This window comes from Phyllobates terribilis, unplaced genomic scaffold (genome assembly GCF_046119375.1).
Source record: "Phyllobates terribilis strain yellow unplaced genomic scaffold, ASM4611937v1 Scaffold_3__8_contigs__length_932513732, whole genome shotgun sequence".
NCBI lineage: Eukaryota > Metazoa > Chordata > Amphibia > Anura > Dendrobatidae > Phyllobates > Phyllobates terribilis.
In genome coordinates this window covers 113,143,913-113,170,492 of record NW_027362763.1, presented here as the reverse complement: position 1 = coordinate 113,170,492, position 26,580 = coordinate 113,143,913, and the positions used below count along the sequence as shown (strand labels likewise).

Sequence of the window (26,580 nt, the reverse complement as noted above, 5' to 3'; positions counted from 1 at the left end):
ATTGCGCTATATAGTGAAAATCTTGATCTCCTCTGGAGCTCAGCCTATAGCTAAGCTTCACAAGGAGGACCGTGGTTTCAGCAACGGAGGTCTTCAGCAGACCCCTGGTTGTCCTAGAAATGCATTAGACCCCTGTGATCGCCTTGTGGAGGGCCGATGAAAGCAAGAGTGCTCAGGCATCGGTGCATGCACAATTGAAATGATACTGTCACAGACTGACAGCTTTATTTAAATGGTTAACAGAAGAATTCTGCGTTGTCCACGGTTTTTAGGGACAGATGCTGGCTATTTCATATACGCATGTTTGGGGAGCTCAGCTCCTGAGCCCCCTCCACATGTGAGGACCCTTCCAGGACGTGAATAACCCGTACATTTGCGGGAAGGAGTTGAGGAGCTGGGTTACAGGGGGACAATAAAAGGAAGAAGGTAGGAGTTTCACGTTCCAGCATCCAACCAGCCCTTATAAAGAGATGGGAGGAAAGTTTGAAGGCTGGCACTTGATAAGTAGAGGTTTTGGGACGGTCACAGCGGTGGGGGATAGGTTTGGGTCAGAGTCTTGATAAATGTGATGTCCTTTGGACGGAGGTTACTGTTGGGGGAATAGTGACTTTGGTTACATCTCAATATAACTAGTGGACTTTGGTCCTGTGAGGATAGTGGTATTAATGTGGGATATTAATGCCTTAACCCTTGTGTCGGTGTGGTGTCGGTGTGGTGCGGCTAGGGTCTAACTCTTAATTAGGTGTTGTTTTTCTTCTGGTTTAAAGCCTATTAGATATCTACTGTATATAATTGTGGGGCTATCATTGTTGCAGTCACCCCGCGTTTTGAGTTGGAGTCTGCTGTGGCCATTTTACACAGGTCACAAGCAGCCATGTGTCTTATATACATACATTGGGTATGGAGGGAGGACGTGGGGATTTAAAGGTTTACAAGCGACCGGATCCCTCGTCAGTTGTCATGTAGTACTTGTAGTGTAGATAGCATAAGTAACATGGTGATATAAATGGCCTCCTCCGTTTTGCTTTTTCTCTCATGATTTTCCTTTCTTCTTTGTTTTCATCTCTATAGGCTGAAGAAAAATCCCAAAGTGGAGAATTGGCCTTTATTAAACAACTGGCCCAAAATGTCCTGCTTGTACTGGAGTATCCGGCCTACTCAGTGGAGCGCCTGGTAAGGATCTATCATCTTCTACATCTCATGTCCTTGTTGTCTGATCTTCTCCAGATCACCAGCCATATAGCAGAAGCTCAGGTTCATGATGGTGGAGGCCTCCCTGTCCTCTCCAGGCAGACACAGGTTTCCATCTCATGTCATTGTTCTCTGATCTTCTCCAGATCACCAGCCATATAGCAGAAGCTCAGATTTATGATGGTGGAGGCCTCCATGTCCGCTCCAGGCAGACACAGGTCTACATCTCATGTCCTTGTCTCATCTTCTCCAGATTACCAATCATATAGCAGAAGGTCAGTTTCATGATGGTGGAGGCCTCCCTGTCCTCTCCAGGCAGACACAGGTCTACATCTCATGTCCTTGTTGTCTGATCTTCTCCAGATTACCAGCCATTTAGCAGAAGGTCGGATTTATGATGGTGGAGGCCTCCATGTCCACTCCAGGCAGACACAGGGTATTTTATGGCCACCTGTCCCTGTGGTTTCATCATCTGTGAGGACAGTCTGTACTCAGTGGTGCGGAGTTTGTATTTCCGCCTGTGTCTTTGTATAAGGGGGATATCTCCTATAATATAATAGTGTCTGTGCAGGGTCCGGCTTGTATCACGTCCCCTACATCTGCTGCAGTGTAATCATCATGGACATAATATAGAAGAGAGACGTTCCTGCATCTTCAGCTTTTATTTCCCTGCAGTTTCTATGTCTTAATGTCATTTCTTATTCCTTTTTAGGCCACGATCGGATCATTGAACCTGGGGAGAAATCCTTGTAAGAGCGACTATAAACCGATCAAACTGATCAGCAGTGGAGCCTTTGGGTGAGCTTTACTTTGGTATTATATATATTTCCCAGGGCTCGTTATGACGATGTCTCTGCGTCCTTCCCATGTTATGTTCCCATGGACAAATTATGAGTTCACATCACGGTCCACATCTATCTGTCACTATTCAGGTCAGTTAGGATGTGACGTGGATGAGGACCCCCATTGGTGATCATTTGTGGAGTGTTATTTTATGTATTTATAGACATGGTTTTCTAGTGATGGCCCCACATTAATCATTAATACAGGAGATCATTTGATGAGATCTATAGATAGATTGTTAATAAGAATTTATAGTAAATCATGTTTTTTTCTCCTCTCCAGGGCCGTCCACTTAGTTCGCCATAAAGATACAAACCAAGTCTGCGCTATGAAGAAAATGGACAAGGAGAACCTGAAAAAGCCAAAGAGGCTTGAATGGGCCTTTCTGGAGAGGGACATCTCAGCATTCGCAGATTGTCCCTTTGTGGTCTCCACGTTCTGCTCCTTTCCTACTAAACTTCATCTATGTATGGTCATGGAGTATGTACCAGGTAGGACACATCCATTGTATCTATATCCAGCCCACGTCTGCTTAATCCTAGCACCTATATATGACCACAATGTGCCCACATGGACGGTTACATGTCCTCTTTGCAATTATTATAAGTCATCTGTTACCAAGATGCCTGAAAAACCATTGATCTCTATGAAAGTCCCCCAGTATGTCCTCGCTGAGCACGGCAGCAATTTCCACTATGGGTAAAAGGAAGATTTGTCTTTTTGAAGAGTTTTTATAGATAAGAACGTTCACAGAGAAAAAAATTAGAGGCTCGTAGATGAGGCTCTGTCTCTATGTATAGGGTCTATCTGCAGTATACAGTATACGCACTACATTATACAGTATATACAGACCATCCTGTCCCAATGTCTCCGCCTTTTTCACATTCCCACTCATCATGTGTAATTTACATTGTAACAAACTCTCAGTTCTAATATTTGCTTTCTCCTGTAGGAGGTGACTGTGGTACCCTTCTAAAGCACAGGGGTCCTTTACCAGTCCTCTTGGCCCGTATGTACATTGCGGAAACGGTCCTTGCTGTGGAATACCTGCACAGCTATGGTGTGGTGCACAGAGATCTGAAGCCTGAGAAGTAAGTGACCCCTCTAGCATATTAGAGGGGAAGAAAGTTAGAGTTTCTTATACAGTCTGTGGGTTATTACTTGGTGCTGACACCATCTTTTCTTTCACAGCCTCCTGATAACATCAACAGGACATATTAAGGTCACTGATTTTGGGGTTTCAAAACTCGGCCTCATGAGACCAAACTCAGACTTCTACAAGACTCCAACTAAGGACATCACCAAAGAGTTCCTTGATAAAGAGGTAGGCTTTACTTACAGGGTCTTGTACTTTACAGATCTCATCTTTCTCCTTCTCTGATTTATAATTTCTCTAGAAAAACATTTCCACTGATGTTATGTGTCGCAATTATATTTATTGATCATCATCTCCTTTTTCTGTTGGTTTCCAGACTGCTGGCACCCCTACTTACATGGCCCCAGAAGTTATCCTAAAGATAGGCTATGGAAGGCCTGTTGACTGGTGGTCAATAGGGATCATCCTATATAAATTTCTATTTGGATATCCACCATTTACAGGGGCTTGCAGAAGGAATATTTTACACAGTATCATCCAGGGTAAGTAAAATAATCTGAATGCTTGTGATGTCACTGTCATTTGACTTGAATAGTTCTGTAGTTTTTTCTAGCTTTGTTAAGGAATTTTTTTTTTCTGAAAATAAATGAAGAGGTTTTATTTCTTATAATATTTGCTTTTTATATAACAGATGATATACCTTGGAGATGTAATTACTTTCCTCCAACTAATGCTCGAGGCATCATCACTCAACTGCTCAGAAAAATTCCAGCACAGAGACTTGGAACAGGTAATATTAATAGTATTATCAATGAATTATTACAGCGTGAATAGACAAATGATGGGTTCCATGAGGATCAGCACTGAGGTTCTGTACTCTACCTACTTTTCTATTACCCATTCTTCATGCTATAATGTTCAATATATTTCCTTTATGTCGGCTCTGTTACATCTTCAGTTCAGATTAACATAAATTCTACAGATATGGAGCAGTTTCTCTGACAATGACTGTATCACTTTCTTTCTTGTCTTCCTTTTCCAGGAGGCGCAAATGAGATCAAAATTCATCCATTTATGCGTGACTTAGACTTTGACAACCTTTTAAGTCAGAAGCCCCTGTTCGTTCCTGACCTAAAGTCAGATGAGGACACCCGCTACTTTATCAGTAAGTAAAATGAGACGTCATCTGCAGAAAACTGACGTCTGTCTTGTCTTTCATTTTATGTCAAAATCAGTTCCCATCATTATTAGTGATAACATGGTGACTGTCTGGGTATTATACTAATAATCTCTAATAACACTTGTATTTTTTAGCTCGAAGTAGCAGCTTCAAACATATGAATTCAGATGAGGGGGACACAAGTGAGGACAATGACTGGCCAGAAATCAAAAACTTTGCATCAACTTATCAAAGGTCTTCTAAAGTAAGTATGTGGCTAATAAAATGTATGAAACCTATAATTACAAAAAAAAATTAAATATATCTATTTTATATTTCTTTATCTGTTTTAGCTATATATCACCAATACTGGGATGATGACCAATATAGAGCCTATGTCACCTCCACAGTGTTCCCCAGAGAACAGTGATGGAGGCAATGAAGAGCCTATGTCACCTCCACAGTGTTCCCAAGAGAACAGTGATGAAGGCAATGAAGTGCCTATGTCACCTCCAGGGTGTTCCCCAGAGATCAATGAAAAACGCTCAGAAATGTGAGTAGATTATTATTATGAGATTTAGTCCTGATATATGTCGGATCCAAATACAAGATACGAGTAACACAAATCTAAATCTAGCATCCACCACCCCATGACTACACAATCTCTGTGGGTCTTACTTGTGATAACTTCAATAACAGCTGATTGTTGCGACCAACCATTCATTTCCAACTCACTACAGGCCAATATTACTAATTAGACTCCATTCTTGCTGGTAAAATGTGGTCTTGAGCAGGATATCTCCTCTATGTTGTCCTAATTGACCTTACAGACAGGTGTTCTTCCGTTATTCTATTGTTTTTTCCTTGTAATTTACGTGTCTTTTTTCTACCAACAGGCAGAAAGAATCTTCCCCTTCCAAAACTGTTGGAGACAATCAGTGTTTTACTGCTAAAAACAGTGAGTCATCATCGCCCTCATTGTCAGGTATGTACAGGTTTATAGGCCATCCAATTATAGCCTATGATCCAAAATTTAAATATTAAGGCTCTAAAATTACTTCCTTTATTCTTTCTGCTCCCCTGAGTATTCTATTTTTTGTTTTGTTAAAATCCCCCATACGGTTCCAGAGTTATGGGCCTTTGTAATTAGTGGTAATTTTTATTCTTTACAAAGGGGCGGTGCTCACAGGATCCTCTGGGGCGTGCCCTTAGGTTACCACGCCCACATGATAAAGACCATAATAATTAACACTAAATAAAAAGTCCCATATCTCTACAACCGTACTGTGGATTTTAGGAAAACAAATATCAGAATACTCAGGGGAGAAGCCGACATAAAATAAGAGCGAATCTTGGACACTTTTGACCTGGTGATGGGTCTTCTTTAAAGTTACAATGAAGTTTTATCTAACTGATTATATAACACTGTGGCTTGCTGAAAGTAATGTCATATTAATATGGGGACATGGTTCTTTGGGGAGACACCACCGGAACCCAGAAAAGCTACAGGTTCATATTAATCAGTTGCATAACTCTATAAAGATACAAAGCTCATCTTTTAGGAGTTTATAATCAACATTTTTTTCTGGCTTTTTGATTAGAATCTCCAGTTCAGAAGAGAAGAAAATATTTTCGAACACTGAGAAAACAACTAAAAACAGAGAAAGTTGAAGAGGGGGAAACTAGGCGAGGTAAGTGTGACGATAATCTCCATGTTGTATGACGTCAGTGAGAAGAAGTCATGTGGAGCAGATGTTATCCGTCAGTGGTGGGATTGTCACATGTATGATGGCTGACAATGATTCTGCTCCTCTATATGATGAGATTCCTCTAACGTCATGCTACAGTGACACCACAGTAGTGTCCTCTAATATGGAGTCCCATTACTTACATCAGTTTTACATCTTTTCTCCTAGGTTCTCTCTTCCGCCGGATGATAACATCCTGCCGGCGTGGATTATCCAGGGCTGCTCGTGCTGTCAGAGAAAGCTGCATTTTTGGCTGCTGCCACCAACGCACCATTGACATCTCGAGGACAGAAAACCCCCAAATCTAGAGCTCTGAAGAAACTACAGCACATCCACCATTAATGCTGTACCTGTATGGAAGGAGTTGTACCACCTACCTGTGGCCTCCTGACCAGCAAGAGACACGTGCAAAAGTTGAAGGCTCCTCCAAGAACTTGTCTTCATCCTTCCATGCAATTTTAATTCAAAGAAATAAAAAATTAAAATTGTTTAATGTCTTTTCGCATTTAATTGATTATTACTGACTTTTATGGTATATTAATACTATACCTCATATATAGTATGTCTGAAGGGTTAGATCCCAAACTGGAGAATAGCGGTTCTATGTCTCCCATTAATCCTCTAAACTCTGGCCAAAAATGGAGGAGATGACCAGAGATTCTGTTATTCCTAAGGGTACGTACACACAGCACCTTATAGACGCCAGCATACCCACTGATTTTTTATTTTATAAGAAGACACTTAAGGAAAACATCAGTGTTTTTGTTAACTACATATAAAATAGTGAGCGGCTTCCAAACAGAAGCCACCAGCAGAATGAACCGATCACTTTCTTTAACCACTTCATAATTTTCAAAGCTGGAAGCGGAGAAAAGAAGCTGAAAAAGACTGAAAAATACACAATGCACAGCAAGTTGTTTTTATATTGCAGTGCATATGTTCAATCATTTACATTTTTATCTAGTGATTTTCATGAGGGATCCATGTGGAATCCACCTGAAGAAGACATTGTTTGCACATTACGAAGAGTGGCAATTAGTGTTGAGTGAGCACTAAAATGCTCGGGTGCTCGAAGCTCGGGCCGAGCTCACCGTGATACTCGGGTGCTCGACCCGAGCAACGAGCCCAATGTTAGTCTATGGGAGACCCGAGCATTTTTGCGGCGGCACCCCCGACAGTCTGTAGAAAGCCTAAAAAGTGCCCAAAACGATAGTGACAGTGCTCAAATGACATGGGGACAGCATGGGGATCGCCCCAGGAAGCATTTCAGACCCCCAGGTCACTGCTGTCAACAGCGCCGGACTGGGGTGTCTGGGGCCCACCAGGGACATTGACTCCAGGGGCCCACCCACCCTTCAGCTATTTGCAAATACCTGTTAGCCGTTATACCCATTATATTGGCCGCTTCTGCCCATCACTGTGCGCTCACCAGAAATGCGATGTACAATTACTGTAGTTTGCATTAAAGGGTTTTTATTGGTGAAAACAAGTTATCAGCGATGCACAGGTTGGGAAGGTGATCACTTATTTATTGGTGGAATCAGCACTGTCAGAAGATTGTGGCACTTTGAGTATTTGGTCAGATTTTTACCTCTGTATTTATAAGACAAAACCAGGAGTGGAGCAATCCGAGGTAATGTTTTATGAATTTCTCACCCACTCCTGGTTTTGTCTTATAAATACAGAGGTGAAAATCTCACCAAATGCCAACTTGCTTTCTCTGGTGAACCTTTGCAACTGCATCTCTGCTGCTGTGTAATAGTCACAGGGCAGGGAGGGGTTAAACATCCAAGTATTTAATATATATTGGAAATAAAGAGGTTTCCCCTTATTGATATCAGATAAAACAAATGACCAACCACAATCCACTCTACCAAGACCAATATTACCAGATAGAAGGCAGAAATACCACCACACCGTGACCAGTTCACATAGTACCACCACATAGTGCCCAAATAATGCCACATACAAGGCACAAATACCGCCACACCATGACAAAAGCACATAATACCACCACATAGTGATCAAATGCTACCAGATACAAGGTATAAATACTGACACACCATGAGACCACATATTACCACCACATAGTGACTGAATAATACCACATACAAGGGACAAATATCGTCATCTCATGACCAAAGCACATAATGCCACAACATAGTGACAAATAATGCTAAAATAATAAAAATGTAAAAAAGCTCTGTATATTGGGTCAGTGTACAGGTTATACAGTGATCACCAGTGATATTATACACAGGAGCTCTGTATATAGTGTACAGGTTATCAGTCATCACCAGTGACATTATACACAGAAGCTCTGTATATAGTGTCAGTGTACAGGTAATGCAATGATCACCATTAATATTATACACAGGAGCTCTGTATATAGTGTCAGTGTGTGTGTATAGGTAATACATATACTCAACATAGGTAATACACATACTCACCAGTGATGTCTCTAGGTGAAGTTCTTTATCTGCAGACCGATATATCCCATCTTCTATGCAGGACTTATCTCTGCAGAAAATAACATAGTTAGCTATAACTGATCACTTCCAGAGCACAATCCACACTTTTCCCAAGATTTCTACACAGCATGAAATGACAAAAAAGCAACATAGTGCCGCACTACACAGTAACAGTGCTCCAGTGTCATTCTGTGCCTGCTCATCTGTCAGCAGACATATTTCTCTGATGGCAAAGATGTAGCAGAGCTGAAGACAGAAGACCCATGGATTACGTCGGAACGAGGATTTTTTTTTTTATTAAAGATGGAGTCCCTACATGTGTTTTTTTCTGTTTACTAGAAATTCATGGTGGCCATGTCTAGTTTGGGCCTTACCATGCTTCGAATCCCAGCCCCCAGCTGGGATTATGGGCAGGGGCGTACTGGCCCACCGTATGATCGGGAAAACCCCCGGTGGGCTCCGGGTTCCGATGGCCATGCCCCTAAGCCCCGCCCTCACACCCACTGGGCCCTGTACAGAGAACAGAGGACCTCCCGGTTCGCTAATCAGATAGGCAGCACTGCCGATATGATTAGTGATGGGCCCTCTGCAGCAGCACAGCAAGGAGACTGGTCTCCCTGCTCTGCCTGCTGCCGCAGTGCCCCTCTGCCACCTCTGCCGGCGCGTGCGCAGGAGGTCAGTCTCAGGGCGATGACATCATCGCCCTGGGACGGCTTCCTGTGCGCGCTGTGGAGGACGGATCCGCCGTTGCCCTAGGCAGCGGCTGCAGGCCTGCAGCTCATCTCGACGCGTGAGTATGAAAAGCAGGGGTCGGGAGGGGAGGAAGGGATAGGGGGGAGGGGTGGCTGAGAGGACCCCTGGCCGAGGCTGTCAGTAAATGCTACTGGGCAATGGGCATGATTATCATCATGCCCATTGCCCAGCCTGTCCTGCTGCCAACCTCTCGTTACTGTTACTATGCCTAGCAGCATGTACTACCACCAGTGGCTGGCAGGACATGCTGGGTGGGCATGAAAGTACCAAGGAGGCTGGCAGGACATACTAAGCATGAATCGGGCTATGGGCGGAGGAGAGCGGTGCCAGCGCCCGCCCTTCTCCCCCGCTTGCTCAGGGCCCAGCAGCCGGATACTTACCTCTCCTCCTGCCTCCGCAGATCCGCTGAGCCATCACAGGCAGCGCAGGGCGGGAAGACGCCGGCGACGCTGGAGTACGGACCTGAGCAGCGGCAGCAGGTAAGGAGGAGTGAGGTGAGTATTTGATTATTATTTTTTTTAATGTACGGAGGCATGGGGCATTATATGGGGGGGGTGATATCCTGCATGGGGCATTATATGGGGGAGTGACATCCTGCATGGAGCATTATATGGGGGGGGTGACATCCAGCATGGGGCATTATATGGGGGGGTGACATCCTGCATGGGGCATTATATGGGGGGTGACATCCTGCATGGGGCATTTTAAAGAGAGGGGGGTGATATCCTGCATGGGGCATTATATGGAGGGGGGTGACATCCTGCATGGGGCATTATATGGGGTTGGTGATATCCTATGGGGCATTATATGGGGGAGGTGACATCCTGCATGGGGCATTATATGGGGGGAGAGGTGACATCCTACATGTGGCATTATATGGGGGGAGAGGTGACATCTTGTATGGGGCATTATATGGGGGTGAGAAGTTAAATCCTGCATGGAGCATTATATGGGGGGGAGAGGAAGAGATGGAGGAGAAAGAGCAAGTGAGAGAGAGGAGAGAGTGAGAGAGATGGAGGAAAGGGTAAGGGAGAGAGATGGATGAGAGAGAGATATGGAGGAGAGACAGATGGAGGAGACAGAGCAAAGGAGGAGAGAGAGAGAGGGAGGAGAGAGAGAGAGGGAGGAGAGAGATAGAGGGAGGAGAGAGAAAGAGATGGAGGACAAAGAGCAAGGGAGAGAGAGATTGAGAAGAGAGAAATGGAGAAGAGTGCGAGGGAGAGAGATGGAGGAGAGAGAGAGATAGAGGAGAGAGAGATGGAGGAGAGAGAGATGAAGGAGAGAGAGATGGAGGAGAGATGAAGGAGAGAGAGAGAGGGAGGAGAGAGGGAGGAAAGAGAGAGAGGGAGGAGAGAAGCGGGAGGAGAGAGATAGAGAAAAGAGAAGGAGGGAGAGTGAGATTTTTCCATCTCAAAAGTTGGAGTTCACAATGATTTCAATGGGGTCCATGTACTGGATCAAGTTCGGGTACAGTTTTGGTACCCGAACCAAACTTTGGACTAAAGTTCAGTTGGGTACCAAAACCTGAACTTCCACGGGTCTGCTCATCCCTTGTCATGCTAGGTATGGGAAGAACCCGGCGTACAACAACGGGAAAAGGGGGAAAGCCCAGAAACTAGGGAAAGGGGGAGTGGAGACCCCTAAGCAGATCTAACAACACCATGACTCCCTTATCGTTCCTAAATAGGTTCCACACCTATCGCCAAGCAGGATACCTTAGCCCTGGCTGACCCTAGAGCTAGGCCCTAGGTAGGGAGGGGGAGGAGTTAGCACTAGTCGGCCCCACTGCAACTAAAGACAAACAAGGGAAACAGACAAGGAGATACACTTAGCTTTGAGGAGACACCAGAGAGAACACAACTACAATCCATAAAGGAACTCCAAGAAGAATATCGCTGACTGCTAGAACTCCAGACCTGAACAGAGGAATTTACTCTATCACCAGCAACTCTCTTGAGAAACTGAGTATATTTAAAGATCCAGAAAGGGTGTGTTAATTAGCAGGCGATCGTGGAGATCACCGCTGGGTGCTAGAGTGGGAGGGATGATGAAAGGATCAAGAAGGTGTCTGCAAGGCCAAGCGCAGCGACCTTCTACAGCCGGATCCAGAATGACTGTATGTCAAGCCTGACACACCCGTGACATCCCTAGTTCCTAATCCTTTAACTGGTTGGGATGCAATACTACATTTCACCTCTAGTAGCCACTAGTGAAAAATTTGATTACCTGTCACAATCACAATAATAGTCGATCATTAGTGATCCAGTTCTCAATCTACGTCCCATTGGTTTACACAGTCTGTAAAATTGCCCTCCAGGAGGAGACTGGTATCTTTGTCCTGCCTACCACTGTTCTCCTACACATGTGCAGACTTCCATTTCTTAAGGGGACTTATTTTCAGTCAATGTCTATGGCACCTAGGTTTTGTAAATGCCTCCCCCACCCCCATATCAATCTGTGGTTTTGCAACCACTGAGTTCCAATACTGTGCTATGGTCCACAGTTACAAATGTCTTTATAATAATTCCGATTGTTGGATGTCAGTTGATGTTGAACCCCACCGGTGAAGAGGTCAATATAGTAAACCTGGAAAACCCCTACAATGCATTAAGTTTATGGCTGCTAATTGTCATCATGTAGTTGATGGGGAAATATAACAGGTACAGTCTAGGGGTACGGGAGACATTTGAGCTGATAAAATCTGAGTGTGCATGGTGACAGATAGCGGCTCTGTAAGACTAAACTTACCTTGTGGCCGGAGTCTGTAGAGCAGAGTTACTGTACATGTCCAGACTCTCTGACCAGGTCTATGCAAAAGTATGAAAAGTGATATAGCAATGTGAAATTCAGGCCAACACTCCCTTTTTCCATAAAAGTCAGCACTTTATTTAATCCATATAAACACAACCAAATTTAAGTGGCTTCGTACAAAAATAGCACATGAAAAATGTACAAATGCCATCAGCAAAACGTACTTCAACCAGACGGCAACGCGTTTCTGAGCTCTACGTTTCTTAGTTTGAGCCTGAAAAATTCCACAATACTTAACACAGGATATCTGAGTTCGCAGATTCGTAACACTCAGGTTAAAATGTGCATAGACAAAATATATAGATAAAACCTGTAAAAACCACAATGTGGATAATGCGGATAAACGAACCATACAATAAAGTAAAAACAGGAGCCGAGGCTGTAAGTGCGGGGATTTCTGTGCTTGGGGATCATACTCGATACTGGATAAATTGAGACGTTTTGAAAATGTTGTATCCATTATTTTATCATTTGCAGATCACCAACACGTCTCTCCGACCTGTGATTTCCATAGTTCCACGACTTTTCCGTCTTATGCTCAGAGGTCTAGTATTAACCCCTTTACCCCCAGGGTGGTTTGCACGTTAATGACCAGGCCAATTTTTACAATTCTGACCACTGTCACTTTATGAGGTAATTACTCTGGAACGCTTCAAATGGATCCCGCTGATTCTGAGACTGTTTTTTCGTGACATATTGTACTTCATCATTGTGGTAAAATTTCTTTGACATCACTTGCGTTTATTTGTGAAAAAATCAGAAATTTGGTAAAAATGTAGAAAGTTTTGCAATTTTCAAAATTTTAAATTTTATGCCCTTAAATAGAGATATGTTACACTAAATAGTTAATAAATAACATTTCCCACATGTCTACTTTACATCAGCACAATTTTGGAATCACATTTTTTTTTTTTAGGGAGCTATAAGGGTTAAAAATTGACCAGCGATTTCTCATTTTTACAACAAAATTTACAAAAATACTTTTTTAGAGACCCCATCACATCTGGCGTGACTTTGAGGGGCCTTTATGATAGAAAATACCCAAAAGTGACACCATTGTAAAAACTGCACCCCCAAAGGTGCTCAAAACCACATTCAAGAAGTTTATTAACCCTTCAGGTGCTTCACAGTAATTTTTGGAAAGTGGAAGAAAAAAATGAACATTTAACTTTTTTCACAAAAATGTTACTTTAGACCGCAATTTTTTTTCATTTTCGACTTTTTGAATGTAAAATTTGCTTGAAAAATTAGCGGACACCATGTTGCGTTTGGGGAGCCCCCGATGTGCCTAAACAGTGGAAACCCCCCACAAGTGACACCATTTTGGAAACTAGACCCCTCAGGGAACTTATCTAGGTGTGTGGTGAGCACCTTGAACCCCCAGGTGCTTCACAGAAGTTTATATCATGGAGCTGTAAAAATAACATTTTCACATTTTTCCAACAAAAATGTTTTGCAGACCCCAATTTTGCATTTTCATAAGGGTAACAGGAGAAATTGCACCACGCGATTTGTTGTGCAATTTTTCCTGAGTAAGCCGATACCCCATATGTGGGGAAAAAACACTGTTTGGGCACACGGCAGGGTTCGGAAGAGAAGGAACGCCATTTGACTTTTTGAATGTAAAATTTGCTTGAATTAGTGGACGCCATGTTGCGTTTGGGGAGCCCCTGATGTGCCTAAATAGTGGAACCCCCCCCCCCCCAAGTGACTCCATTTTGGAAACTACACCCCTGAAGGATTTTATCAAGGGGTATAGTGAACATTTTGAACCCAGAGGTACGACACAGAATTTGATAACATTAGGTCATCATATTGAATAAGCTGTCATTAGTCTTGAGTGCAAGTGCTCGCTACTTGAGTTTGCATCGGGTACTCAGGTATGGACCATGTATGGCGGGCGCTCAAGTGACATGCTCGAGTCCCCGCCCGCATGTTTCATGGTTGTTAGTCACCCAAATAAAAACATGTGGGGATCGCTTGTGCATGACAGGCAGTCCCAGCAAGGTTTTTTTTGCTATATAACAGCTGCAAAACATTTGAGGCGGAGACTTGAGCATGTCACTCGAGCACCCGCTATACTCGGTGCATACCCGAGCACCCGATGCAAACTCAAGTAGCGAGCTCTTGTGCTCAACATTAGTTGCCATATAGACGGTATTTTTTTCTTTACTTCTGAAAAAATCCCAACCCCAACCCTAATACAACCACAACCCTAGCCCAAACGCAACCTTAGCTCAACCCTAACCCTAGCCCAACCCTAACCCTAGCTCAACCCTAACGCAACCCTAACCCTTGCCCAACCCTAACCCAATCCTAGCCTAACCATAGCACAACCCTAACCCTAGTACAAACCTAACCCTAGCACAACCCTACCCATAGCTCAATGCTACCCCTAGCCCAACCCTAACCCTAGCTCCACCCTACCCCAACACTACCCCTAGCCCCACCCTAGCTCAACCCTCACCCTAGCCCAACCCTAACCCTAGCCAACCCAAACCCTAGCCCAACCCTAACCCTAGCCCAACCCTAACCCTAGCACAACACTAACCCTAACCCTAGCACAACCCTATCCCTAACCCTAAAGTTTATTTTTTACGCCATTCCTCGTGCGGTATAAGTGATTAGACAACTTTATTTTTCGGGTCGGTGCAATTACAGGGATACTAGATTCATATCAGGTTTTTATGATTGAGAGCTGTCACACACTAAAAAACCCTTTTTTTTTGCAAAGACTAGTTTATGGATCGCAATTTTTTGAGAGCTATAATTTTTCCATATTTTTTTTTTTTTGTGGGACAAGTTGATGTTTTTATTGGTACCATTTTTGGGCACATTACATTTTTTGATTGCTTTCTATTCCGATTTTTGGAAGGCAGAATAAACAAAAAACAACAATTCACGAATTGTTTTTTGGTGGTTTTTTTATGCCGTTCTATGTGTCGTCAAATTGATAAGGAAGCTTTATTCTTCGGGTCAGTACGTTTACAGCGGTACCACAGTTATATTTTTTTTCACGTTGTGGCACTTTTACTCAATGAAAACTATTTTATAGAAAAAAGAATTGTTTATGCATCGCTAGAGAGCTATAAATGTTTTATTTTTCTGCCGTTGGAGCTGTATGGTGGCTTGTTTTTTGCGGGATAAGATGACGTTTTCAGCGGTACCATTTTTATTTACATTTGTCTTTTTGATCTCGTTTTATTCCATTTTTTGTTTGGTGGTATGATAAAGCATCGTTTTATGTTTTGTTTTTTATTTTTTTACCCTGTTCACTAAAGGGGTTAACTTCATCACCATCCCTGTGCTATGCAGCCTGTCAGCGCTGCACAGGGAAAAGTTACTTTGGTCACGCGTGGCGCATGACCAAAGCAACTTCCTGCCTTCTGATGACCCGGATGTTGTCATGATGACATCGGGTCACCATGACAACATCTGGGACCGGACTCAGACGCTGCGGGATGCCGGCAGAGAAGGTAAGTATCGCGCTAACCTCCTCTTGCCACCAGAATGCTGCGATCGATTTCAATCACAGCATTTCGGGGGTTAATGTGCAGGGAGCGGTGCGGGACCGTTCCTTGCACATAGCACCGGGTGTCAGCTGTGACAATCAGGTGGATGACTTGATATCACGACCTCCCCAGGAAAAAGACAATAGGCTCTAGCTACAGAGACCTTCAAACTCTCTGTGTCACTCCCCCTACTGCACCCCTGGTGGAGCCCAAGTCTCCATCCCTGTTATTTCCCAGCTAAGAGCTCCCAAAACTAAAATGGGCCATATGTTCTTACTGGACAGTCCTAGGGAGCCCGTTCTGGTGTCATTGGACCCAGCCGGGCCCCTGCTACGCATGGATGCTAAACATCAGAGTCCTAGGGGCCCCTGCAAGGCTGTGCTGGGTATCTCCTTTCCTTACGCTGGACTATGTTTAAAACTAGGGTTACAATCCGCATCCCCTCAGGTCTATTTTGTGTATCACTGAGATTAATCTTTTCCCCATAACTCGCTGTTGAATTATGTTTCTTGAATAGGCACATGGCGTCAGGGGAAGGGACATCCTGTGTAGCTTGCAGCTGCTGTGAGAATTCTCACTCTTCGCTTCTTCAGCTCCTTCCTTTGCAAGCTGCAGTGTCAAATTTTCATATGTAGAGCTTCGTAAAACCCGCCTGCCAGTGCACAGTGATCGACAGGGGATTACCTTGAATATCTTCACACCATTGTTCCCTGTAAAAAACAGAAAATAAATAAGCTAATTTATACTCACCTAACACCTAATCCCAGAAGCCACTGTCAACTGTAAAACAGCAAAAATAAAAAACAACCATATCCCTCACCTATCCAAAGTGATGAAATAATCCATAGTGTCCTACGATGATCTAGATGACTTATACTAGTATAATTTTCAAACGGTGCCACTCCATAATGTACACATACTACAATGTGAAGAGTGGCAACTACTGACCGTATAATGGCAAAATCGCAAGATAAACATAAACAACCGAAGCAACATAGTTACATAGTTACATAGTTTATAAGGCCGAAAAAAGACAAGCGTCCATCCAGTTCAGCCTATTTCTTGTGCACTGCAGCTATTCCGCAGCGCTGATCCAGGGGAAGGCAACAAAAAACCATGAGGTATAGGCCAATTTACATCATTGAGGAAAAATTCACTTCCCGACACCAATCTGGCAGTAAGATTAAATCCCTGGATTAATTAACTAAGCATAAGATGTAATTTTATTGTTCTCAAGAAAGGCGTCCAGGCCTCTCTTGAACTCATTAAGTGAGTTGGACATCACCACTTCCTCTCCCAGAGAGTTCCAGAGTCTCACGGCTCTGACCGTAAAGAATCCCCTTCTATGCTGGTGCAGGAACCTCCTTTCCTCCAGACGCATAGTGTGCCCCCTCGTCTTTGTCACCATCCTTGGTATAAACAGGTCATGGGAGAGATCTCTGTACTGCCCCCTGATGTATTTATACATGTTTATGAGGTCTCCCCTAAGCCTTCTCTTTTCCAATGTAAATAGGCCTAATTTTGACAACCTCTCTGGGTATTCTAGTCCCTCCATTCCCTTTATTACCTTAGTCGCCCTCCTTTGTACCCTCTCTAGCTCCAATATGTCTTTCCTGAGCACCGGAGCCCAGAACTGTGCACAATATTCTAAGTGCGGCCTTACCAGCGCTTTATACAGAGGAAGAACAATCTTCTCATCATATGCCCCTATTCCTCTTCTGATGCATGCCATGACTCTATTTGCCTTCGCAGCTGCTGCCTGACACTGGGCACTCCAATTTAATTTGCTATTAACCAAGACGCCCAGGTCCTTCTCCATGTCAGATTTCCCCAACGGTTTCCCATTTAATATGTATGGGTGACTGCTGTTTTTCTTTCCCATGTGCATGACCTTACATTTATCGGCATTGAACCCCATTTGCCATTTTTTGGCCCAACTCCCCAATTTATCTAAATCCTCCTGTAGCTGTGCCCTGTCCTCATCTGTATTAACTACTTTACAAAGTTTAGTATCATCTGCAAATATTGCTATTTTACTATGCAACCCTTCCACTAGATCATTAATAAATATATTAAATAATATAGGGCCCAAGACAGACCCTTGAGGCACCCCGCTAGTAACCCTGACACACCCTGAGCTTACTCCATTGATAACCACCCTCTGCTTTCTATCACTCAGCCAGCTATTTACCCACTTGCACACATTATCCCCCAGACCAAGCATTCTCATTTTATATACCAACCTTTTGTGTGGCACGGTATCAAACGCTTTGGAGAAGTCAAGGTATACAACATCCACTGACTCTCCCCGGTCCAGCTGTGAGCTCACCTCCTCGTAGAAGGCGATCAGGTTTGTTTGGCAGGAGCGATCCCTCATGAATCCATGTTGATATGGAGTTAGACAGTTATTATCATTAAGATATTCTACAATAGCATCTCTAAGAAATCCTTCAAACAATTTACCCACAACAGACGTTAAGCTGACTGACGTTTATGATGACGATCAAAGGCCGATCTACATCATAAAAAATTGTTTTATTAAATATTCAATTTTGTTAAAAATTATCACATGCAGATAATTGGTGCAAAAAATGGTGCAAAACAACATACAGTGTGTAAAAAAATTCTACCGCTATATGGGACAATCAGGACCCAAATTGTACAGCCTAGTAGATATTAAGTGATCATCCAAGTAGCATAGTATTTATACACAGGCCAATGTGACCCGATTAGTAAAAAGGCTCATATAGTCAAAGGTTGTTAGGTCAGAGAAACAGACAATGTTAATACATTCCTCAAAATAATATTACGGGTATAATGAGCCACCATATATATATTTACATGTGTATAACAACAGTATATATATGTGTCAACAGTATATAGACATACAATATATTGTACATGACAACAGGCTCACACTGACACAAGTAATGTGTAGCGATCAGCTGCCGTGAGAGAGTTCACAGGAGTTCATCAGCTGATGAAACCCGGTAACCTCACTTACGGCACCGCCGCTGCGTGAGAACTGTCTCACGCCGTAGCGGTGCCGTAAGTGAGATCACTGGAGCTCATCAGCTGATGAACTCCTGTGAACTCTTTCACGGCAGCTCAGCGCTATACACTGCAGGAGTGATTACACAGCGGCGTCTGCTCTGTAACAGCAGGCATAGGCTGATGGGAGTAGTACTCTCATCAGCTGATGCCTGTGACCTGTGGTAAGCTTTTTACGACTGGTCACAGTCACAGCTGCGGGCTCACACTGTCATCTGACAGAGTGAGCCCGTAGTTCTAACCGATCAGAGCCCCTTTTTCCCACGCTGTCATCTGCGTGGGAAATCATGGATGTTCGGGGGCCCCATTCATATGAATGGGGTCCGTGTTCCGGGTCAGGTACTGTTCTGGTAACCGAACCAAACTTTTAATAGATATTCGGATATCCACGGGTCCGCCCATCACTAGTAAATAATCCTACCAAGTTATGACCACATAATGCCACCACATAATGCTAAAATAATGCCACCATACTGATCATTACCATCATGACTGTACTAAGACCAATATTACAATCAATACCACAATATGAGACAATAATCAATAAATACAGCCAGATCATAACAACATATCACCAACATGTACTGTAGTGATAATATACCATACTGATTATTAACAGTATAAACACTGATATTATCACTGTGCAGCAACCATGTAGTGGTATAATTGTATATATCAATTCCAGTGCTCTGCATACTATATACAGTACAGACCAAAAGTTTGGACACACCTTCTCATTTAAAGATTTTTCTGTATTTTCATGACTATGAAAATTGTACATTCACACTGAAGGCATCAAAACTATGAATTAACACATGTGAAATTATATACTTAACAAAAAGGTGTGAAACAACTGAAAATATGTCTTATATTTTACGTTCTTCAAAGTAGCCACCTTTTGCTTTGATGACTGCTTTGCACACTTGTCATTCTCTTGATGAGCTTCAAGAGGTAGTCACCGGAAATGGTTTTCACTTCACAGGTGTGCCCTGTCAGGTTTAATAAGTGGGATTTCTTGCCTTATAAATGGGGTTGGGACTATCAGTTGTGTTGTGCAGAAGTCTGCTGGATACACAGATGATAGTCTTACTGAATAGACTGTTAGAATTTGTATTATGGCAAGAAAAAAGTAGCTAAGTAAAGAAAAACGAGTGGCCATCATTACTTTAAGAAATGAAGGTCTGTCAGTCCGAAAAATTGGGCAAACTTTGAAAGTGTCCCCAAGTACAGTTGTAAAAACCATCAAGCGCTACAAAGTAACTGGCTCACCAAAAGTACCACCCCAGGAAAGGAAGACCAAGAGTCACCTCTGCTTCTGAGGATAAGTTTATCTGAGTCACCAGCCTCAGAAATCGCAGGTTAACAGCAGCTCAGATTAGAGACCAGGTCAATGCCACACAGAGTTCTAGAAGCAAACACATCTCTACAACAACTGTGTTAATTCATAGCTTTGATGTCTTCAGTGTGAATGCACAATTTTCAAAGTCATGAAAATACCGAAAAATCTTTAAATGAGAAGGTGTGTCCAAACTTTTGGTCTGTACTGTATGTGACGCGCCCCCTGGGACATATTCCTTTTTGAGGGGAATACCCGGCACCGGATCAGATGGGGGGGGTTGTAGTCTCCGAGCGGCTGTGACCCGGTCCCGTGCCCAGGGCGTCAAGCTCAGTGTTATGTGGCAGCTTTACAGATGTTACTAAAGTTCTTTTGTGTCGACTACGCCACCCGTTGTGATGCGGTCACTGTGGCCGCCGCTGCAGCAGGGTCCGCTGAGGCTGATGGTGGATGCGCAGCTTGGTGGGATAACCCCCAACGGGAGGGGTATAGCCTCAGAGGGGACAGGCGCAGAGGATGGGGGTTGTGGTGGTGCGGTGCAGCCGGCAATGAAGACAGACTCGGGTTGTGCAGTTAAGGGTGTTTACTTACTGCTGATGTTCCGGTCACTCCAGCTGCTAGTGACCACCCGAGCCGTGCTGCGTCCACCAGGTCCTGGATCCAGCCAACCCCCAAACAAGTCCGGAGCGTGGCCCTGAGCTCTCCCTCTGTCCTTTCTTCAGCCGTCCCCACCAGGGATTCACCTAGGTCCAGCTCCCTCGGGCCTTCTTTTGGGACACCCTTGGCCCTGGGTTCCCTGACCCTGCATGTGGTGTGCCTTCGGGGTGAATGTGGTGGGTGACCGTGACAGACACTGCCCACGGGCTCCGGTCTCTGGCTGGGGATTGTTTTTGCCCCCACCAGCTTGGGTTCCGGTACCCTGATGCTGACTCCTCACCCGGTGCTCTAATTTGGGTTCTTGGGTCCCTTCAGTCTTCCCCCTCTGGGTCTTTCTCTGCTCCACTCTCTCTCTCTCCAGGGCTGCTGTTTCCTGCTCTCTGCATCAGACTTGTCCTCTGCAGCTGACTGACTCTCTGCGTCTGACAGGCTCCTCTGCGTCTGACAGGCTCCTCTGCGTCTGACCCTGATTCTAGTTGGTGCCCTCCTTATATATCCCTCTATGTGTGAGCTCAGGTGACCAGCACCCAATGAGCTCCTATCACTACCCAGACTGCTCCCCCTATCTGCCCCTACACTACATGGGATGTACCACCCCCCTCCCACTCCAGTCAGGAACAGGCTCGGTTGTACCTGCACATTTCTAAGTGGGAGTACCGTCGGCCTGCTCCTCTGGAATGGGATGTATGTAGTGCATGCAGTCTATCTGAGCTCAGTTCCACACTCCTTCCTTACCCGGGAGTGGAATATCACACCTCAGGGTTGAGGTGCAATACCCCTGTAGCAGCCGAATCCTCAGGGTGCTACATTCCCCCCCTGGTAAATCACAGCACGTCCTCGGGCTGTAAAGACAAAAACACCAAAAACATACATTTTTTTTTTTTTTTTTCATATAAACATATAAAACATATAAAACATTATATATATATAAAACTTTTCATATAACATTCTCGTCGTCTCTTGTTTCAGGTTCCTCCTCCGGACACTGTGCAACGTGTGTCCGGGAAAAGTGCGACAGTCTCTTAGAAAATCTGGTTTTCTTATAAAACCGGTAGGGGGCGCTTTAGGACGCGCAACTATATACAGGGGAAGTTGGCCGCTCTCAGTCCTCGGCCAGGTAGAGGGAAGGGAATGGCTGCTCACAGTCCTCAGCCTGTAAGATGAAGGGGTTAACGGGTAAACAGTTCACTCAGCTGGTCCCAACGGGGACTATAGCAACAGTTTCTTTGGTACCCGGTCGGGTAACTATTTACATCTACTGCTCTGCCGCACTCAACGGCATCTTCCTCCTGCTCTTTGCTTGTAGCTGGTGGTAACTTCAGACCCGTCCGGCCATGTGAGCTGGCTGAACAAGTCCTCCCCCAGGTGTGGCACCCTTGGTTTTACGGGTGCGGGCGCGGTGGTGGTGGCGCCCGGGTTGCCCAGGCCTTGCGGCCAGGCCTGGGGCACCTGGAAGGTGAAGGGCACCGTTAATACGGCGGCGCCCTGGGCTACCTGGCCTTGCGGCCAGGCCGGAGGCTCCGCGGAGGTAGGGGGCGCTGTTGGTGATGCGGCGCCCGGGGGTACTAGGCCTTGCGACCAGGCTGGTGGTGTTTCCTGCTTTGTCACGCTCCGGGTCGAGGCGCGTGACGTCACAGGGGTCGCTGCGGCGGCTTCCGGTCGGGGCCTAGTCCATAGCGGTGACATGGCGGCTACGGGCACAGCAGGGGGACTTTCGGGCTCTGCGACGGGGAGCTGGGGCAGGTAAGCGGTGTCACGGCTTGGGGTATAGGCGTCCCCTTTACCTGCCTCCATGCGTTCGGCTCCCTTCTCGGCGCCGTCTCCGGCCTTGGGCCCTCCCGCGCCATCCTCAGAGGCGGTCTGCTTCCTCTTCCAGGGTAGCATGCTCCGTGGACGGGTCTCAGCTTGCTGGGTCATCTCCCGGCTCCACTCCGCCAGTATCTCACGCTGTACCCGGGCCATCCTCCTTGCGAGGCCCTCCAAGGCAGTTTGTGCACACTCCCGGTCTCGGGGGAGCTGCGCTAAGATCTCCGCTAGACCTAGCGGGGTTGTGGACTCTAGCAGGCTCCTGACCATCGGGTCGGTGCTGCTCTGCTCGGCTTCCGGCAGGCTCCTGGCCAGCGGGCCGGTGCTGCTCTGCCCTCCTTCCTCGGTCTCTAGCAGACTCCTGGCCAGCGGGCCGGTGCTGTTCTGCTTTCTCTCCATCTCCGGGTGAGCTCCTCCGCTACTCCTTGTTAGACCTCTTGCCTCCGGGTGCGCTCGCTCCAAACTGCTCCAAGCGACACCCATCTTTTCTCTTCTCTTTCGTCTCCTCCCACTTCGAGAGCGGTCCCGGGGCAACTCGGTGACTGTCAGCTCCAGGGGTAGTTCTTTCACGCTGACAGACACCTCCAGCATCACAGTCTCTGTTGGTGGGGGCGGTTTCCACTTTTGGCGCCATTTTCTGTCCTGGCCCACGATGGGAGGTGGCCTCTTGCCCTCCTTTGGCACGCCCATAATGGCGTCCACTGCTCTTCCAAGGCGGGAAATCTGCGGTTTTGGCGGGAAGCGTCGCCCAGTGGCGGGAAACTCGGCAGATGGCGGGAACAAGCTGGAAATGGCGGACAATCGGCGGGAAACGACTGGTGATGGAGTCCGATGGCGTGGACCCTCCGGAACCGGCGGGAGACTTCTTTCTGAGGTAAACTTGCACTTTTCTTCAGGCACGCAGTACCCGGGTGTTGCGGGCACGTAATCCTGCCGACTACGCCAAAGTTGACGCGCCCCCTGGGACATATTCCTTTTTGAGGGGAATACCCGGCACCGGATCAGATGGGGGGGGTTGTAGTCTCCGAGCGGCTGTGACCCGGTCCCGTGCCCAGGGCGTCAAGCTCAGTGTTATGTGGCAGCTTTACAGATGTTACTAAAGTTCTTTTGTGTCGACTACGCCACCCGTTGTGATGCGGTCACTGTGGCCGCCGCTGCAGCAGGGTCCGCTGAGGCTGATGGTGGATGCGCAGCTTGGTGGGATAACCCCCAACGGGAGGGGTATAGCCTCAGAGGGGACAGGCGCAGAGGATGGGGGTTGTGGTGGTGCGGTGCAGCCGGCAATGAAGACAGACTCGGGTTGTGCAGTTAAGGGTGTTTACTTACTGCTGATGTTCCGGTCACTCCAGCTGCTAGTGACCACCCGAGCCGTGCTGCGTCCACCAGGTCCTGGATCCAGCCAACCCCCAAACAAGTCCGGAGCGTGGCCCTGAGCTCTCCCTCTGTCCTTTCTTCAGCCGTCCCCACCAGGGATTCACCTAGGTCCAGCTCCCTCGGGCCTTCTTTTGGGACACCCTTGGCCCTGGGTTCCCTGACCCTGCATGTGGTGTGCCTTCGGGGTGAATGTGGTGGGTGACCGTGACAGACACTGCCCACGGGCTCCGGTCTCTGGCTGGGGATTGTTTTTGCCCCCACCAGCTTGGGTTCCGGTACCCTGATGCTGACTCCTCACCCGGTGCTCTAATTTGGGTTCTTGGGTCCCTTCAGTCTTCCCCCTCTGGGTCTTTCTCTGCTCCACTCTCTCTCTCTCCAGGGCTGCTGTTTCCTGCTCTCTGCATCAGACTTGTCCTCTGCAGCTGACTGACTCTCTGCGTCTGACAGGCTCCTCTGCGTCTGACAGGCTCCTCTGCGTCTGACCCTGATTCTAGTTGGTGCCCTCCTTATATATCCCTCTATGTGTGAGCTCAGGTGACCAGCACCCAATGAGCTCCTATCACTACCCAGACTGCTCCCCCTATCTGCCCCTACACTACATGGGATGTACCACCCCCCTCCCACTCCAGTCAGGAACAGGCTCGGTTGTACCTGCACATTTCTAAGTGGGAGTACCGTCGGCCTGCTCCTCTGGAATGGGATGTATGTAGTGCATGCAGTCTATCTGAGCTCAGTTCCACACTCCTTCCTTACCCGGGAGTGGAATATCACACCTCAGGGTTGAGGTGCAATACCCCTGTAGCAGCCGAATCCTCAGGGTGCTACATATGTGCATAGTGTGCTGGTAATTGTACAAATATATGTATATTAAGTCATCTACCATCTCTCTGATCATAGTTGTTCACTTTCCCTTTTCTTTTTCATTCAGCCCACACCACCATAACCACTTCTTCCATCCATGACTTGTCTCTGCAAAATGTAATTCACGTCACCTCATCGCGTCTGCTGCATGGAGAGTCAGGGTGTTGGAGACCGGAGCAGCACACCCGGGGAACAGGAGCGAGATGAGTATGTTTTTTCTGCATGTATATATGAGTCTATGTGGGGGCTCACACTGTATATACAAAGGCTACGTGGTGGCTCAAACTGTATTTAGGAGGCTATGTGGAGCTCACACTGTATACAGGAGGCTATGTGCGGCCTCATACTGTATATAGGAGGCTATGAGGGTGCTCACAGTATATATAGGAGGCTATGATGGGGCTCACAATGTATATAGGAGACTATGTGGGGGGCTTATGCTGTATATGGGAAAATATGTGGGGGCTTATACTGCATATAGGAGGCTATATGGGGGCTTATACTGTATTTAGGAGGCTATGTGGGGGCTCATACTGTATAAAGGGACTATGTGGGGCTCATACTGTTTATATAGGGCTGCGTGGGGGTTCATACTGTATATAGGAGGTTACCTAGGGCTCATACTGTATATAGGGAGGCTATGTGTGGGCACATACTGTATACAGTATATGGGGTTATGTGGGGTTCATACTGTATATAGAGTGGCTAAATGAGGGCTCATACTGTTATAGGAGGATATGTGAGGCTCAACCTCTATATAGAGAGGCTATGTGGGGGCTCACACTGTTTATAGGGGGCCATATGGGGGCTCATACTGGATATAGGAAGCTATGTGAGGGTCATACTGTTTATAGGGTTCATGTGGGGGCTCATACTGTTTATAGGAGGAATTGTTCAGGCTCATACTGTTTATAGGAGGATATGTGAGAGCTCACACTCTATATAGAGAGGCTATATGGGGGCTCATACTGTTTATAGGGGGCTATGTGGGGGCTCATCATGTAAATAGGAGGCTATATGAGGGCTCATATTGTAGCATCGGCGTCTCTGCCCCATTCTAGGCAGAGACGCCGTCCCTCTCACCTCCCCGCTCCTGGCGCGGCGTCCTCCAGCGCTTCTCTCCCCGCTGCTTCCGGCACGCGCTCCTTCCCCGGCAGTGTGCTTAGGGTGCGCGCGCGCGCTCCCCCTCTCTTAAAGGGACCGCGCGCGCCGTCCTAAGGAGTCCCCGGCCAATTGCCGGAGGACCTCCCATATAAAAGGCACCTCCTCCAAAATGGAGGTGCCCGAGCAATGTTGTAGCACTGTTCACTACTCTGCTTCAGCCCTCAGGTCCCGTTGCCAGTTACCTGCCAGATACCTGCCAGATTCCTGCCAGTCTGCTGTCTAATTCCTGCCTGATATCCTGCTACCTGCCTGCTAGCCTGAGGTCCGACGGTCTGCCTTCCAACTCCTGTCAGTCTGTCTAAGGACCAGCTTGCCCGCTCACCTGGGAGCGCACATCTTCTACCTGCCTGCTTGCCTGAGGTCCGACGGTCTGCCTTCCAACTCCTGTCAGTCTGTCTAAGGAGCAGCTTGTCCGCTCACCTGGGAGCGCTCATCTGCTGCCTGTCTGCTAGCCTACCAGGAGGCTCTGTCGTCACGTGCTGTGACCACCCGCCTGTCCAGAGACTCCTGCCCGCTCACCTGGGAGCGCTCATCTGCTACCTGTCTGTTGGTCTTCCTGGAGGCTCCGCCGTCACATGCTGTGACCACCCGTTTATCCAGAGACTCTCGCCTGCTCACCTGGGAGCTCACGTCTATCATCTGCCGCCACAGGTCGTACCAATCCTTTACCCAGAGACTGCCCCGGTCACTTGCCGTGACCTCCTGCCCGTTCATCCAGAGACTGCCCCGGTCACTTGCCGTGACCTC

At 46.5% G+C, this 26,580-nt stretch overlaps 1 long non-coding RNA gene across 1 annotated transcript in view; it reads left to right on the top strand.

Annotated features, from left to right (window-relative positions):
* Positions 1 to 9,214: 9,214 nt before the first annotated feature.
* LOC141257965 (uncharacterized) overlaps positions 9,215 to 26,580 on the top strand; it is a 101,127-nt gene continuing 83,761 nt past the window's right edge. The window contains exon 1 of the long non-coding RNA XR_012318146.1: positions 9,215 to 9,298. This is a non-coding gene — a long non-coding RNA (uncharacterized lncRNA). The remainder of the gene's footprint in view (positions 9,299 to 26,580) is intronic.